The sequence below is a fragment of the Mus musculus genome, chromosome 3, assembly GCF_000001635.26.
Source record: "Mus musculus strain C57BL/6J chromosome 3, GRCm38.p6 C57BL/6J".
Taxonomy (NCBI): Eukaryota; Metazoa; Chordata; class Mammalia; order Rodentia; family Muridae; genus Mus; species Mus musculus.
Genome location: NC_000069.6, coordinates 103,525,822 through 103,541,225, shown reverse-complemented (window position 1 = coordinate 103,541,225; position 15,404 = coordinate 103,525,822). Strand labels below are relative to the sequence as shown.

Genomic DNA, 15,404 nt, shown 5'->3' with positions numbered 1-15,404 from the left:
CAAGAGAGTTTGAGGATAGCCTGAGCTACAAGAGACCTTGTCCCCCAAACCAGAACTAAAAGCAAACACACAAGCTCTGGTGTGGGCTGTTTGCAAAGGCTGGAGGGAACGCTTTCTGGTCTGATCAGGGAGCTGATTGTTATGCAAATGTGTGAGCTAGGCTATTGTAGTTGCTCTATTCAAGAAGTAAATAATCCTTTCAATCGGGCACTGTATTATTAGTAACAAATTATGTGCAACACTCACATACAACTGATGGTGACATGGGCCCCAGGGGTTACCAAAGGCAGTGGTGTGTAAGAAGTTGTTTCAGGGGTGCCCTCCACTCCCGTTCTGACACAGACCATCTGGGGCTCCACACCTGAATTCTAAGCTGTCTTCCAGGGGATGCTAAAGCCTGTAGATCACAGGTTCCTCAACCTGTAGGTCATTACCTCTTTGGAGGTCAAGTGACCCTTTATAGGGGTTAAATGTCAGATATCCTGTATATCAGATATTTACATTACGATTCACAACACTAGTAAAATTACAGTTATGGAATAGCAAAGAAAATAATTTTAGGCTCACCAAATCATGAGGAACTGTATTAAAGGGTCACAGCATAAGAAAGGTTGAGAGCCACTGCTCTAGGAGGAATTCTGTGAGCTAGGAGGAAAGGGGAAGGGTCCTGGGTTCGAATCTCAGACCAGTGGCTCCCAGATACATGGTCTTAGGCTGGTCTCTCTAGGTCTCAGTTTCCCTACCGCCCTGGATTAAAGGATCACTGGTACGTACACCCTCCAGCTCTAAGGGTGAATGATTCCAGGCTGGGTGTCTCTGAAAGGCATAGGAGGAGAGGCTGGCAGAGCAGCTGAAGAGGGAGGAAGCTCCATGGGTGTCCTGAGTGTCTTGTTTTGTTGTTTGTTTGTTTGTTAACATGACACAAGGAAAAATTGTCTGAGGAGAACCACAGTTGAGAAACTGCCTCCATTAGATTGGCCTATAGGCGAATATGTCAGCTCTTCTTGATGGACAATTGAGGTGGAAGGCCCCAGAACACTGTATGGGCTCCTATCCCCAGGCAGGTGTCCTAGGGTGTATAAGAAAGCAAACTGCAGAAGCCATAGAGAGGAAGCCAGTAAGCAGAGTTCCCCCAAGGCTTCTGCCTCAGTTTCTGCCTCTAGATTTCTGCCTTGAGTTTCTGCCCTCACTGCCCTTCGTGGTGGATCATGATGGGGGAGGGGGGCTCTCCCACCGCACAAAATCCTTTCCTCCTCAAGTTACTCTAGGTCACAAAGTTTAAGTAAAAAGCAAACTAAAACAATTGGCCTATGTAGATTCATTGCCCTGAGAAAGGGGCAAGGTGCTTCACTGGAAGTGACACCCATCCTGTCTCCAACCTAGCTTCTTACAGAAACCAGTGTAGCCCAACCTGGGTTCTACCCACTCCCTTTGCAAGGACTTCTGAGACTGAGGGGCACAGTTCAGTGATGAAAGGGTGGGAGTCTGAAGCCGACGCCCACCAGGCTCCAATGCTAAATTCTCTATTGAGTTCCTCTCCACCTTCGGGTTGCAGGACTATTCCTTAACAGGCTCTGGGCCCTAGGCCTAAGATGGGATGGTTCTGAGACCCCACTCCTGCCCTGCAGTACCTTTTGACCACCAGAGCCTGTCTTTGTCACTAAGGCTGTTGTTAGAGGCAGCCTCAGGTTACCACCTATCAGAGGTGAATGAAGACTAAGGAATGGAGAAGCCATTGTGGCCTCAATTCCATACGAGGCTTCTTAGCTCCAAATTGCCACTTGTACCTCTCTGCACTGCTTAAAGTTGATGAGCCATTACTGCTTCCCAGCCTGTTTCTAATACCACAGCCAAACTCACTCTGCTCCTGAAGCAACATGGGGGACGAGGCACAGTGCCAGCTGTGCTCAAGGAAAGGGCTTTCTGTTGGAACGGATCCTCTTCTTGCCGTTGTTAGTCTAAGCCACAAAGAAACAGAGGGCACCGAGACTCTTTGCCCCTTGGCACTTTGCAGGCTCCTTAGCCCGCTTGGAGGGTGGTGGGGACAGCGGCAACTGTGTTGTACTAACTGTTCATGTTCCGGTTCAGCTCGTATCTGTCACCACCTTCCAGGTCTCTCTGTCCTTTGATGTACAGACTGGTAGTTTCACAGACTGGTCCATGCACGGAGGCAAAGACCACAGCTGGGGCCATTAACAGCCATGCTCTAATGCCGAACCTCTCAGGGCTTTTAGATGCTGGGTGGAGAAGGGTTCTGTCAGAAGCACACAGAGCTTCTATTTTCCATCTGTCTCCTGGGAATTTACAATGCAGAAGTTCTTTGAGAGGTGTCTCCTTTCTCCTTGAATGACAGTGTGCTTTACTGAGCATTTGTTTTGTGACTTGTTCTCCCAGCCCCCACCCCTTTTTTTCCCCCCTCTGGAGAAAATACTCAGCCTTTAGTGGCCTCTTGACAGAACGAAGATTTCTTTTTTAAGATCAACTTATCACCTTTTGCCATTGGCTAGGAGCAATTTTGTCATTCCTAACATAAAGGAGGGGGAAAAGTAAGTGCTTTTGCCTGATAGGATGGACTGGAGTGACAGTCCTGGAGATGCTAAGTCTCCGAGATGAGAGGCTGGGAGCATCTGGGAGACACTGGTACCAGACAGGGCCCCTGGGGAGCCAGCAGGACTCAACAATGCAAACAAGCTGGGCTCCCAGAACTGAGATTCCAGCCCCAGCCAAGCACTCTAAAGCTGGGTGTGACAAGGCAGGCAAGTTCCATCCGCCTTCACATGGCCAGGCAGGCCTGGTACAATGGTTCATTGCTGAAGCCACTCCTCCATCCTGGGCCCTGAGGCTTCCGCTCTGGGCCATACCTCAGTACCCTGCAAGAACTCTAGAGCGCCTGGAGAGGTGAGGGCAGGATCAGGAGGCTGGACTTCCCACTGGGCGAGTGCAGTAGAGGCTCAAGCTCAGAGTCAGCTGGCACCTAGGACAGGAAGGTGACAGTGGCAGCCACCCCACGTCCAACTTCCAATTTGAAGTCCTATCTGTGGAGTTTGATAACTGATAGTTTGTTCTCAGGACTCTGTCCACACGCTACCAAGCTACATTAACAACTGCCGGGATTGCTGGTCTTAGATCACAGCTTGGGCAGTTCTGACTGTAGAATATGGTTTCCCCATCTGTGACTTAATCTCCCAAGAAGGATGCAGCCAAATAGACCTGGTCAGAGAGCAGAACAGAGAACAAAGGAGTAAACAAAGTAGATAAGAGACAACTGAGAAGAGGCCCGGAAGAGTGGAACCTGGCAAGTTGGGGGTGGGGGTGGGGGGACAGGGACTCGGCCATACTGCTCAGGAGAGGCAGGGCCTGCACTCCTCTGCCGTTCTTTCCATTTGTGCAAAGAAAGGGTGAGGCTGACTGGACGTCTCCTAAGCAACTTTTTCAGAAGTTCCTCCACCCCTCTGCCAGGGCCTTCAGAGAGTGTCTAGTGAGCATATTCTCTCCAGTGTCTTGATTGCTTAGCTTTCCCAGACCATGAGGGGGGAAGGGCTCTAACTATGGAATTCTTATGGGGGGAGTCTAGGCAAACGGCTTGGGAAGGGAAGAGATGAAGTCCTTTGTCCAAATTCTCTTGGGTGTTTTCTGAGAATGACATGAATGACTAAGGTAAACATCTGAGTTGTGTCTGCAGAGCGGAGCATCAGGAGGTGACAGGCTACAGACCTGCCTGGGCCAGCTGCCTGCAGCACCTGGAACAGGTCCTTAATCCAGTGTTCATTCTCTCCATGAGGAGGTGGCACTGAAGGACTCAATCTAGATGGCCCCTCTGGGTTGTACTGCATCGGTCAGCGTTCTCCACAGGAACAGGGCATATAGAATATATCACAAAGGGGGTTTATTGGGTTGGCTTATGGGTTGTGTAGCCCAACAGTGGCTGTCAGGACCCCAGAGATGCTGAGAACACAGTAGCTGATCAGTTCATGAAAGATGCCTCCGAAATCACAAGCAGGGACTGAAGGCCCAGAAATCCCCTTGTCTTCTGTCTTAGAGTTTCTATTTCTACGATAAAACACTGACCTTAGGGATGAAAAAGTTTATTTTGTCTTACAGTCCACCACTGATGGAAGTCAGGGCAGGAACCTGGAGGCTGGGACTGAAGAGGAGGCCATGGAAGAGTGCTGCTTACTGACTTACTCCTCATAGCTTCCTCGTTCTGCTTTCTTATACACCCCAGGACCACCTGCTAAGGGATGGCATTGCTCACAGTGTTCTGAGCCCACCCACACCAACCATTAATCAAGGAAATGTTCCACAGACTAGCACACAGGCCACCTGATGGAGGTATTTTCTCAGTTGACGTTTCTCTTCCCAAATAACTCTAGCTTGTGTCAAATTGACAAACAAACAGACCAGGTCATGATTGGTTCGTGTGGAAGGCTGGAGATGCTGGATTCTGCAGAAGATGAACTTACCATCAAGGAAAGACAAGCAGGCAAAGGTGGCGCTGCTTTCCCCTTAGCTCTCTTCATATCTGGACCACAGGAAGGGAAGATGCTAAGCCACGATTCACCTGGCCTCCTATACAGCCATTATTTCCACAACTGTGATGGGGAATATAGCCGGGACATTGGGTGATGGATATCACTTAAAACAAGAAACAGGAAATAAACAGAAAAACTAGGTACTTAGGGCTCTCTCCTCCTCCTCCCTCTCCTCTTCTTTTTCTCCCTCTCCTTCCCTCCCTCTCTCTCCAGTCTCTACCATTTTTAGCCCTTTGTAATTTCTATGTGGCACCATTGTTTTATGATCATTCACACTTTTTAAAAATGTGTTCTGTGTGTGTGTGTGTGTGTGTGTGTGTGTGTGTGTGTACAAATACGATGTATGTGCTATGGAGGTAAGAGGACAGCCCTACTGTGGGCCCTCACTTTCTGCCTTGTTTTGGGACAGGCTGTCTCTGTTGTTTGCTGTTGATCAATCAGGCTAACTGACCTGTGAGCTTCCAGGGATTTTACTGTCTCTCCTTCCATATCACCTCAGGAATGCTGGGTTAAAGACAAGAACTGTTGCATCTGGCTTTTTGTGGGTTCTGGGGGTCCAAACTTGGGTCCTTATACTTACACAGCAAGTCATGACCCACTGAACCATCCCCCAGTCCATGGCTCTATCTCATACAGCCATTTCACATTTGGTAGGCTCATCACTCATCTCAACAGAGTGCCCATGCCACTGTGGGCCACCATTTGTGAGGTGTGCTATAAGTAATTTGTTTTATTAATAGCTAAAATGTGAGTATTCACAAACATTTTCTGTTTTTCAAACTATAAGGCAGAGAAAATCCAAGGTTACCTCAATAGCAACATCCACTGTGTTTGCTTACTGGTTTATTCAAGTTTTGAGACAGAGGGAAAGACAGAGGAGACAGGAGAGAGAGAGAGAGAGAGAGAGAGAGAGAGAGAGAGAGAGAGAGAGAGAGAGTCAGTCTCTGGCTTGAGGAGGGCCATCCTGCATACCCACCTGCCCTCATACCTACTTCCCATCCCACCAGGTGAAGGTACATTAGGTCTCACATCCTAAGCTACTTAAGGAGAGTATTCAGCAATCACTCACATATTCATATTAGTGTGACTTTTTAGGATACCCTTGTCCAAGAATAGAACATTCTGGAGAACGCTCAGATGAATGGAGACATTTCTGAATTTTGATAATAAAAACTTCTAAAGGTCTAAAAAAAAAGTCAAACTTTAAAGTGAAGCTTTAAATAGCGTTGAGAGCTCAGAGCTAACAGCTAATTGTATGCAAAATAACTTTCACACCAGCAAGCTGCTTCCAAATGAGCTGCAATGGAGGCAGCTGTGGGTTTTTCCTATTGTGGCAGAGTGGAGCTTTATTCTCTCAGCACTCTTTGCCTGCTGGATGTGTTTAATATGATAGAGTACAAGAGAGAATGGGAGCCAGAGTTCATTACTCATGACAGCCGAGGGGGGAAGACCCAAATGTCCACTGGAGGAAGAGGGACAGCGGCGACACATGGGCTGCACACACTTTGTTTATTGGCCTATGGCTCAAACTGAGAGAGGGCTGTTTAGCATGGAACATGATTCCACCTTAAAAAGAAAATGGTATTTTTAAGTGGGGGCGGGGCACTAAGTACACAAAGACAATACTGTGTTTGTCCTGGTTAAATTCTTTTTCCCAGTCAGCTTAACACAAGCCAGGGTCGTCTGGGAAGAGACCCCAATTGAGAAAATGCCTCCATCAGGTTGCCTGTGGAAGGGGAGGGCAGCATTTAGTCTCAGAACCCAGTTCTAGAACCATCTAAGGGTCAAAAGTGACAGGGAACCTCCTCTCATGTAATAAAGAAGAAAGACAAGTCCATGTGGCTTTTACTTAATTTTATTATTGAGATTTTAAAGCTATCATTAAAACCACAGATTTCAACAATGCACACAAGTGACGACTCAGTGACATCAGAGAGAGCATTGTAACAAATAGACAGCAACCACACCTCAGCTATGGTGAAGTGAAGGGCTGGAGAGGGAGGGAGACAAGGAATGAATTTAAGACTTGGACTCTTCTAAAGAGGAAGGCCAAAGCTCTTGGTGATGTGGAGATGGAGAGGGAGCTGGGCCTGGTGGGACAGCCCTGGAATCACAGCACTTGGGAGGTGGAGGCAGGAAGATCAGGAGTTCAAGGAACTCTGCCTTAACAATCCAAAACACCCTAGATAAACAAAGAAATAAATATTTTCTTAAAGGAAAAAAAAAACCTGAGAAGCCAGGACAAATATTACCAGTAGAAATCACTGAAAGTCTGTTTTGCTTCTCCTGGGCCGAAATCAAAATAGCTTTACTTAAATTTTGTGAGACCCTGCTTTTCCGCACCCCAACGGCTGCATACATAGCGTGGCCATGGGACTAAGACAAAATGTGCTCAGTGTGTTGGCCAAGAGACAAGGACTGCGCTGCTGGGCATGGCCTCAGCCATCTGCTGAATGCACAGGAGTACGTAGATAGCTGGTCACACTACCAGGTGCCAAACTGAAGGCCACTGGTGGAAACCATCACCCGGCGACTCCAAGAAAACCACCCCTCCAGCCAGCCCTAGAGCACACTGCAGTCCTGTGGCACTGGGAGCGGCCAGGATAGCCCAGGATAGCCTTGGCACTGCCCACTTTGAACTGATCCTGTAGCAGTCCTCAGATGGCTCTCCCTGCTCAGATCCTGCTATGAAAGTGCTGGGAAGTGTTCTTTAATTTACATTTTGGAAGATAAGACAAAGGTTAATTGAGAATGGCTGGGTCTTAGATTTTGTAATGAGAACTGCCTAAAATGTACTGTAGGCTCTGGGCAGCTGCTGCTGGATTCTCGTGTTGCCTTCCACACCCTTCATTCTAAGGAACTGATGGCTGGGCTGACATCCCCATGGCTGGCTTGCTGCATCTCCCACCTCATTCTCTGCTCATCCTGATGTGGATTCAGATAATTTCTTATTTCATCGAAGTTCTTGTGGTTAATTGTTCACAATGCTCTGTCTCTACATCTGTAATTTCTCAAAGTTCAGATTTTGAATAAGAAAGGCCATACCAACTGCTATCTAGGGAGGTCAGCCCCTCCGATGTGTTCTGCAATTTCTATTGCCAGTTATTTATATGCCCAAATGGCTCCTTTTTCTATTTGCAACATGAAGTCTGTTCCATCCTTAGATCCACTTCCCTCTACTCGGTCAGCTCTTCGGTGGGCTGGGCTGGGAACCCACTCCTTCCTGTGGCAAGAATTTACTTTCACACTGAAAACCAACTGCTTTGGAAGGAAGTTCAGGTGGGAGCCATTTCCCGAACAACTCCACTTAGCATCCCTCTCTGGCCCAGCCTTTGGACTTTCATGCCCAGATGCTTCATGCATGTGGACGAGGGCAAGAAAGACACTGTGCCGTGTTGAACGTATAGGTTTCTACACTGCTCACAAATGCCAGCTAAGGAGGCAAGCGGGGCTGAGCTCCAGTGTCAGGGATTAGAGGCTTCGTCCTGGCCCACGGGCAACACGCCTTCTCCCACACCATGTGCCGGGAAAGCTCTGTCCGCCAGAAAGGGTCTCTTTTGCAACTCTACACACTATAGGCTGCCAGGCACAGTTCTGAAACAGATGCTGTTGGGAGGGGAAAACTGGGTTTTGAAAGAGCCTAAAGAAAAGTTCACAGGATTAGCTATGTAGGAATTAAGGCAACACGACTTTTCCCCAAGATGGAAGTCAATGATGTTCTGTCAAAACCCAAAGATGATGGCTGTGCAGGTGGGTGTGTGGATTATGATGCTGGCCCCCAAGCCTGTTGGCCTGAAATCCTTATGATAAAAGGAGTGAGACCATTCCACAAAGTTGTCCTCTGACCCCTACATGGATGTCCTGGCAATCCCCTTCTCCCCTGACTTATCATCCATGTGTGCATGCGCGTGCATTGAAAAAATAAACAAACAGACAGGAACTAGGGAGGTGGGTCAGTGGGTAAAGTGCTTGCTGCTCTAGAGTTGAAGTTGGATTTCCAGCACCCACATGGAAAGCTGGGAGCAGATGCATGTGTTTGCAAACTCAACACTGGAGGGGAGGGGTCTGGTCTCTCTACACACATGCACAGGCAAAGGTACATGACCACCTCTGTGTGTGTGTGTGTGTGTGTGTGTGTGTATGTCTTTGTCTCTGTCTCTGTCACACACACACACACACACACACACACGCAGTCTAATCTCTGCTTCCTCCTGATTCTCCACTGGGAAATACTCCACATTTCGAGCCTCGTTCCTTTCTCCCTTCCTGTCACTTCATTTCTAAGATATAAGAGCTGCTTGTTCTGTGTGGGACCTGGAGGAAGAGCCTGAGCTAATGCAACAAACATCACAGGGCACAGAAGCCAAGTCAAAGATGCATGAGGTGCCATCACTCTGGTACACACCCACTCAGCCAGCGGAATAGCACTTAGGGCTGATTGAAACCAGTCACAGGAAAGATAGCAGGAACCATCGTGTCAGACCAACATATGCCACAGGGCGCGGCTTCTGCCGGTCTCTGTTTCTTTCTCTCATTCTATGAATACTCTCTTTCTGCTGGGGCTCTATGTTCTGAAATTCTCAGTGCCTCCCAGTTACGGCGGTTTGCTTTGATGGGTGTTCTCTGTTCTTTGTGTAAGCGTAGTATTGCTGAACAGAATAACACAGTCTTCAGCTTACTCGGCTCTCTCCCTTTGTTCCCACCTCCCTTGTTCAGGCTCAGCAGGAAATGTGGGAACTGGTGTCTTTGAGCATCTACTATTAATTCACAGTGTGTGATTCTAGGCACTGAGGATATAGTGGTGACCAAAATAGAAATCCCAGGACTGGAGAGATGGCTCTGCAGTTGAGAGCACTGACTGCCCTTTCAGGGGACCCCAGTTCAATTCCCAGCACCAGCAGATAGGCTCACAACCATCTGTAAATCCAGTTCTGGATGATCCAATACCTTCTTCTGGCATCCAGAAGGTACACAGTGGAGCACAGACATACATGCAGGCAGAGCACCAAAACCAGAATTCGCTGCTCTATCTAAGGTGCTCATGACCAATGCTCTATCAAGGGTGAGTGCTACAGAGATGCTAAGTAATATATGTCAGATCTGTAACATGCTGATAGGGGTTGTACAGGCTGGTTTTGTGTTTCAACTTGACACAAGCTGAAGTTATCACAGAGAAAGGAGCCTCCCTTGAGGAAATGCCTCCATGAGATCCAGCTGTAAGACATTTTCTCAATTAGTGAACGGGGGGTGGGGGGCGTGGGGGGGGTAGAATTGTGGGTGGTGCCATCCATGGGCTGGGTAGTGCTGGGTTCTATAAGAAAGCAAGCTAAGCAAGCCAGGGGAAGAAAGCCAGTAAGTAACATCCCTCCATGGCCTCTGCATCAGCTCCTACTTCCTGCCCTGCTTGAGTTCCAGTCCTGACTTCCTTTGGTGATGAACAGCAATGTGGAAGTTTAAGCTGAATAAACCCTTTCCTCCCCAACTTGGTTCTTGGTCATCATGTTTATGCAGGAATAGAAACCTTGATTAAGACAAATTAGTATCAGCATAGTGGGGTATTCCTGTGACAACCTGACCATGTTTTGGGGAGAACTGTGGAAGGACTTTGGACCTTTGGGCTAGAAGAGCCATTCAGTGTTAAGAACTCTGTCAGATGTTGCGTAGGAGCTTGGAAAATAATGTTGAGAACAGTGCAGAAGATGGAGGTCTGGCTTGTGAAATTTCAGAGGGAAGATTAAAGACTCTTACCAGGGTCATTGCTTTTTTGATTGTGAAGATTCTGTGGTTTTGATTAGCTGGTGCTGAAGAATCAGCTGTGATTAATAAGATACCAGAACTACTAAAACGAAACCTTCATGTTACTGGGACAATTGATGCTGGTTAGCTGGAGGTAAGAAATTAGTGGTGATTAAAAAGAGACCAGCATCACTGAGGTGAAATCTTTTGGGAAGTGTTTTCTGAGAGCACAAAGAAGCTGTGTTCCAGAGATAGCCAAGGTTGTACCTTGTGCTGCAGCTGAACTTGGTAATGTGTAAGAGTCACCCAGGTGGTATTGGTTTTGAACGCATGAAGAGGTCATGAAGAGCCGTTGAGGCTCGGCACTGTGAGAGGCCAGTGAAGGCCACTGGTGAAGTGCAGCCTCAGTTGCAGTTGGCGGCCCAGGACTGAAGGGGTCATGCAAAGGAATTGAGGCTTGGTACCATGAAGAGAGCCTATGAACTATGAGTGGCTGTTAGTGAAGCCTAGTTGCAGCAGAAGATTCCAGTGTAATAGAGATGTCAGTACCATGGGAGGACCACCAAGAACAGCAGCATCAGTGGAATAGATCAACCAGAGTTTAGAGTGCTACAGAGGGCGGAGCCAAAGAAGTGACGACAGCCCTTTGGAGGAGCCCAGAAGATTGTGAGTGGGTCCCAGAGATTGGAATTTGATTTTGCTTTTGATTGTGACTGTGCCCTGATGTTTTCCCTCCTTAAAGGAAGAAAGTATTTTAGTAGAGTCCTCAGGTAAGAGAGTTTGAATTGTAAAAAGACTTTGAATTTTAAAAGACTGGGTATTTTAAAGGGATTGAAATTTTAATATGTAAGACTTTGGAAAAACTGTGGGACTTTTAAAGTTATTTAGATCTTGGGGATGTATAAGAAACGAAGGGTTGAGATTTAACAGTGATGTGATTGTGTGCCAAGTTGACAAGGGATCAATTGTACTGGCTGGTTTTGTGTGTCAACTTTACACAAGTTGGAGTTATCACAGAGAAAGGAGCCTCCCTTGAGGAAATGCCTCACTGTAAGGCATTTGCTCAATTAGTGACCAAGGGTGAGAGGACCCATAGTAGGTGGTGACATCCCTGGGCTGGGAGTCCTGGGCTCTATAAGAAAGAAAGCTGAGCAAGCCAGTAAGAAACATCCCTCCATGGCCTCTGCATCAGCTCCTGCTTCCTGACCTGCTTGGAGTTCCAGTCCTGACTTCCTTGGTGATGAACAGCAGTATGGACATGTAAGCCGAATAAACCCTTTCCTTCCCAACTTGCTTCTTGGTCATGATGTTTGTGCAGGAATAGAACCCCTGACTAACACAGAAACCATTGCTTTACTCAGGCCTTTACTTATCTGTTCCCGGGAGGGGAGAGGGGCTCTTTTATTTCCATTGAGAACATCCCGATTCTCAGCCCCCACAGCCCATGCTAGCTTCCTCCTGCCATCAGCCACTTCCTGAATGTGTATCCTTTTGATTTTCTTGTCCATCTCAGTGACCAGAAGACGAGAGCAGACATGTCTGTCTCCCTTGTCCACTGCTGTATTCCTGCTTCCTGGCCCATAATGCCATCAAAAACAAGCAAATGAACAAATGACGTTTGGATGTGCTTACAAGTACAGTCATCCCTAACTCAGTAGTAATACTATTTCCAATTGGGCAGTTTATTATATCTTAGGCCCAGACCATTTGCAAGCACAGTTCTGTTCATTTTATTCTGTTTTATTTATTTTTTTAGATGGAATCTTCTTATATAGCACAGCCTGACTTAGTGTATGAGATATCCCTGCCATCACCCTTTAACTGCTGGAATTATAGAGTGAACTGCACATGGCCTCCATTTGGTGTGTGTACTGTGTGTGTGTGTGTGTGTGTGTGTGTGTGTATACACATGAGAACACACATATGCAAACCAGAGGTCAACACTGGATAGCTTCCTCTGTTGCTCTCCATCTTATTGCAGCTCCTCTCATTGAGCCTCGAGCTCACTGACGATGCTGCACTGGCTGGCCAGGGAGCTCCAGAGATCTAGTTTTTTCTAGCCCAGAAGCACTGGGTTTACCAGCTAATACAACTATGTCTGGGTTTTCACATGAGTTCTAGGGATCCAAACTCAAGTCATGTGTGCATGAAACAAACACTTTATACACTGAACCATCCTCCCATCCCCTGGTGTCTCTTAAACTTAACCAAAGAAGCCAGGGGGTAGGCATTATCACTACACTCACCTTACAGAAGAGAAAACAGAGGCTGTCAAGCCAGGGTGCCTATGTGAGGCTATGTAGAACATGAAAGAGCGGAAACCCAGGGATGTCTGACTGTACAGCCCACTCACTCTTTACCACTCAGTGATACCTGTTCAACAATAAACAACAAAGACAGGGCACCGAGGGGCATCAGGAGGGTGGAGACCCTCCACCATGGTATTACAGACTCTTTTTTTTTTTTTTAGATTTATTTATTATTATATCTAAGTACACTGTAGCTGTCTTCAGACACTCCAGAAGAGGGAGTCAGATCTCATTACAGATGGTTGTGAGCCACCATGTGGTTGCTGGGATTTGAACTCTGGACCTTACCCACTGAGCCATCTCACCAGCCCCGGTATTACAGACTCTTTTAGACTACTTCTGAAGTGGCTTACTAGAAAACCCTGATGTGTGGCCTGGAATAAGAATCTTTCTCTTACTCAGAGCTAGTCAAGTTAGGCATCACCAGTGATGTATGCCTGTAATCCCAGCTCTTGGGAGGCTAAGGCGGGAGGATGGTGAGTTTCAGCCCAGTCTGAGCTGCAGAGCTAGAATTTATCTAAAAGAAAACCTTATAAAAATATTAACACAATGACTACCTTTAGTGTGTGTGTAGTTTTGTCTACACCACTTTGTGTTCCCAGCTGGTAGCACTCATGCACCTGCCCAGGAGCTAGAAAACACACACACACACACACACACAGACACACACACACACAGACACACACACACACACACACACACACACACACACACACACACACACACACACACACCAGTTATTCTAAATGCCTTGGCTAGCAAATGACTGGGCACTCCTAAATCTTTCTCTGCTACACTAGGCCCAGTCAGAGGCCACTTCCCCAAAAACTCACATGGCTAGCTGGCTTTATCTTCTCTGCTCCTGTGTCCCCTTCTTCTCTCTCTTAGTCTTGACTTCTCTGTTCTACCCATGCAACTCTCAGTGTCCTGCCCCGTGCTCAGTCATTGACTACTGGAAACTTTACTGATAGATCAAAACCCAATTGAGGCCAAGGACCTTCAGCGTCAGTAAACACAGATTCCCAATTAAATCAAAGCATTAGAACCACCCTCTACAACTGCCAAGTCTACACCTTTGCCACGCCCGAACTGTGACAGCCTTGGGTGCCTAGAGGTCCATCGGAGGCTTAGATAGCCCCAGATTTCTGCCTTCCTTACCCACACTTACAATGCTGTATTCTCTTCCACAGAGTCCTAGGCTGCCCCAGTGAGAGGGCTATCAGTCCCTCCAATGCATGGGCTACACTTACAAGCAAACAAGGTGCCCACCTCTTTGTCATCTGCCTTCCTTGGCATGCACAGTGCATCACACAACACAGAAGTCCCTGGTTCCCAGAATCCCTTGTTTATGCCACTCAATCCCTTCAGCCCCTGAGTTTGTTGTGCTCTCTACTGATACAGCTCATGCCTCTACCTTCATCAGTCAGCCCCTCTCAGCACCTGTAAGCTGGGATTCCAGTATAAATGTCATCTCCTCTAAGGCTGCTTCCCTAACTCCATGAGACCCTGCCCACACTGTTGGTATTCTTTCTAAACTCCACCCCCACAGCTCCAGGCAGTAGCCAGGTATGCATCTCCCCACAGTTACCTGGCAACAGCCAGTTAGGCTTGGGCCACTATAAAAGGGGTTGCTTGGCCACTCCTCTCTCTCAAACACTCTTGTGGCTCTCTTACATCTTGCCTATTCTCTCCCCATTCCCTCCCCCCATCTTTCCACGTGGTCATGGCCGGCCCCAACTTCTCTATTCTCTCCTCTCTGCCTTTCTCTGCCTCTACTACTCTCTTAACTTCCCCCACACCTCGCCAGAACATATTCTTATAGTGCTTTTCTTTTTATGATCACAACACACATCACAACGCACAGCTACTCCTCTGCTGTGCGGGCCCCTACACTGCTTGGTAACGAACAGTACACCTCGGGTTTATAATTACCAAACACTGCCATAGAAGTTTTGAGCATAGGAGCTGGGCCGGAAGGGCTCTTGTGTCGGCTTGCAGCCCACTGCTGATTTTCTCTTTCCTGGAAAAGACTTCACCAAAATTTCCTCTCAGAAGCCCTCCCTTCTCACTCCAGCAGCCTGACTTGTGTCCAGTTATCATCAACACCCAGATACAGTTATGAATTACACTAACCCACCTACTCACAGTGATTGGCTCAGGGTTAGCATGTGACTTAGGCTCTACAAACATAGAGGGTTTTGACTCCTTCTCTGTTGGCTATGCATCCTCTTGAGAGACTGGAAGACAGCAGGAAGAATGGAGGTGAGGAATGTAGTGGAAAGCTGCACCCTGGGGCTCCAGCCAGCAATGCAACCAGGAAGAGCTACAGAAGGTGAGAAGGAAGAGATCCTAGTCACGTTGTTGGAACCAGTAGGGCAAACACTGCCTGAACCTGGAGTGTTTTAGTCTCTTCCTTTTGTTAATAGTAAAACACTAGACACGGGATGAATTGTAAGAACAGGTTTATTTTGGCTCTCAGTTTTGTCCAAGGTTGAAGAGTCAAATATGGCTGTGATTGTCTTGCTGGCTGCATCTTCATGTGGACCAGGAGAACACAGAAAAAGAGAGAAGCAAAACCAAAAACATCTACATGTTTATAACCCCCTCCTTTTAGTTAAATTTTCTATTGACTATTGTATGTGTGTGATGTATGTGAGTAGGTGCACAGGATATGTGTGTGTGTGTGTATGTGTGATGTATGTGAGTAGGTGCACAGGACATGTGTGTGTGTGTGTGTGTGATGTATGTGTGTAGGTGCACAGGACATGTGTGTGTGTGTGTGTGTGTGTGTGTGTGTGATGTATGTGTGTAGGTGCACAGGATATGT

At 47.3% G+C, this 15,404-nt stretch overlaps 1 long non-coding RNA gene across 3 annotated transcripts in view; it reads right to left on the bottom strand.

The window, feature by feature from the left end:
- Positions 1-15,404, bottom strand: part of Gm34049 — a 49,902-nt gene that overhangs the window by 10,141 nt on the left and 24,357 nt on the right. For 2 of the 3 annotated variants that reach the window (XR_001783948.1, XR_001783946.1), the window contains exon 1: positions 4,464-4,626. The exons of the other annotated variant lie outside the window; for it this stretch is intronic. This is a non-coding gene — a long non-coding RNA (predicted gene, 34049). Of the gene's footprint in view, positions 1-4,463; positions 4,627-15,404 lie in introns of those variants that run through there. 3 annotated transcript variants of the gene reach the window in all.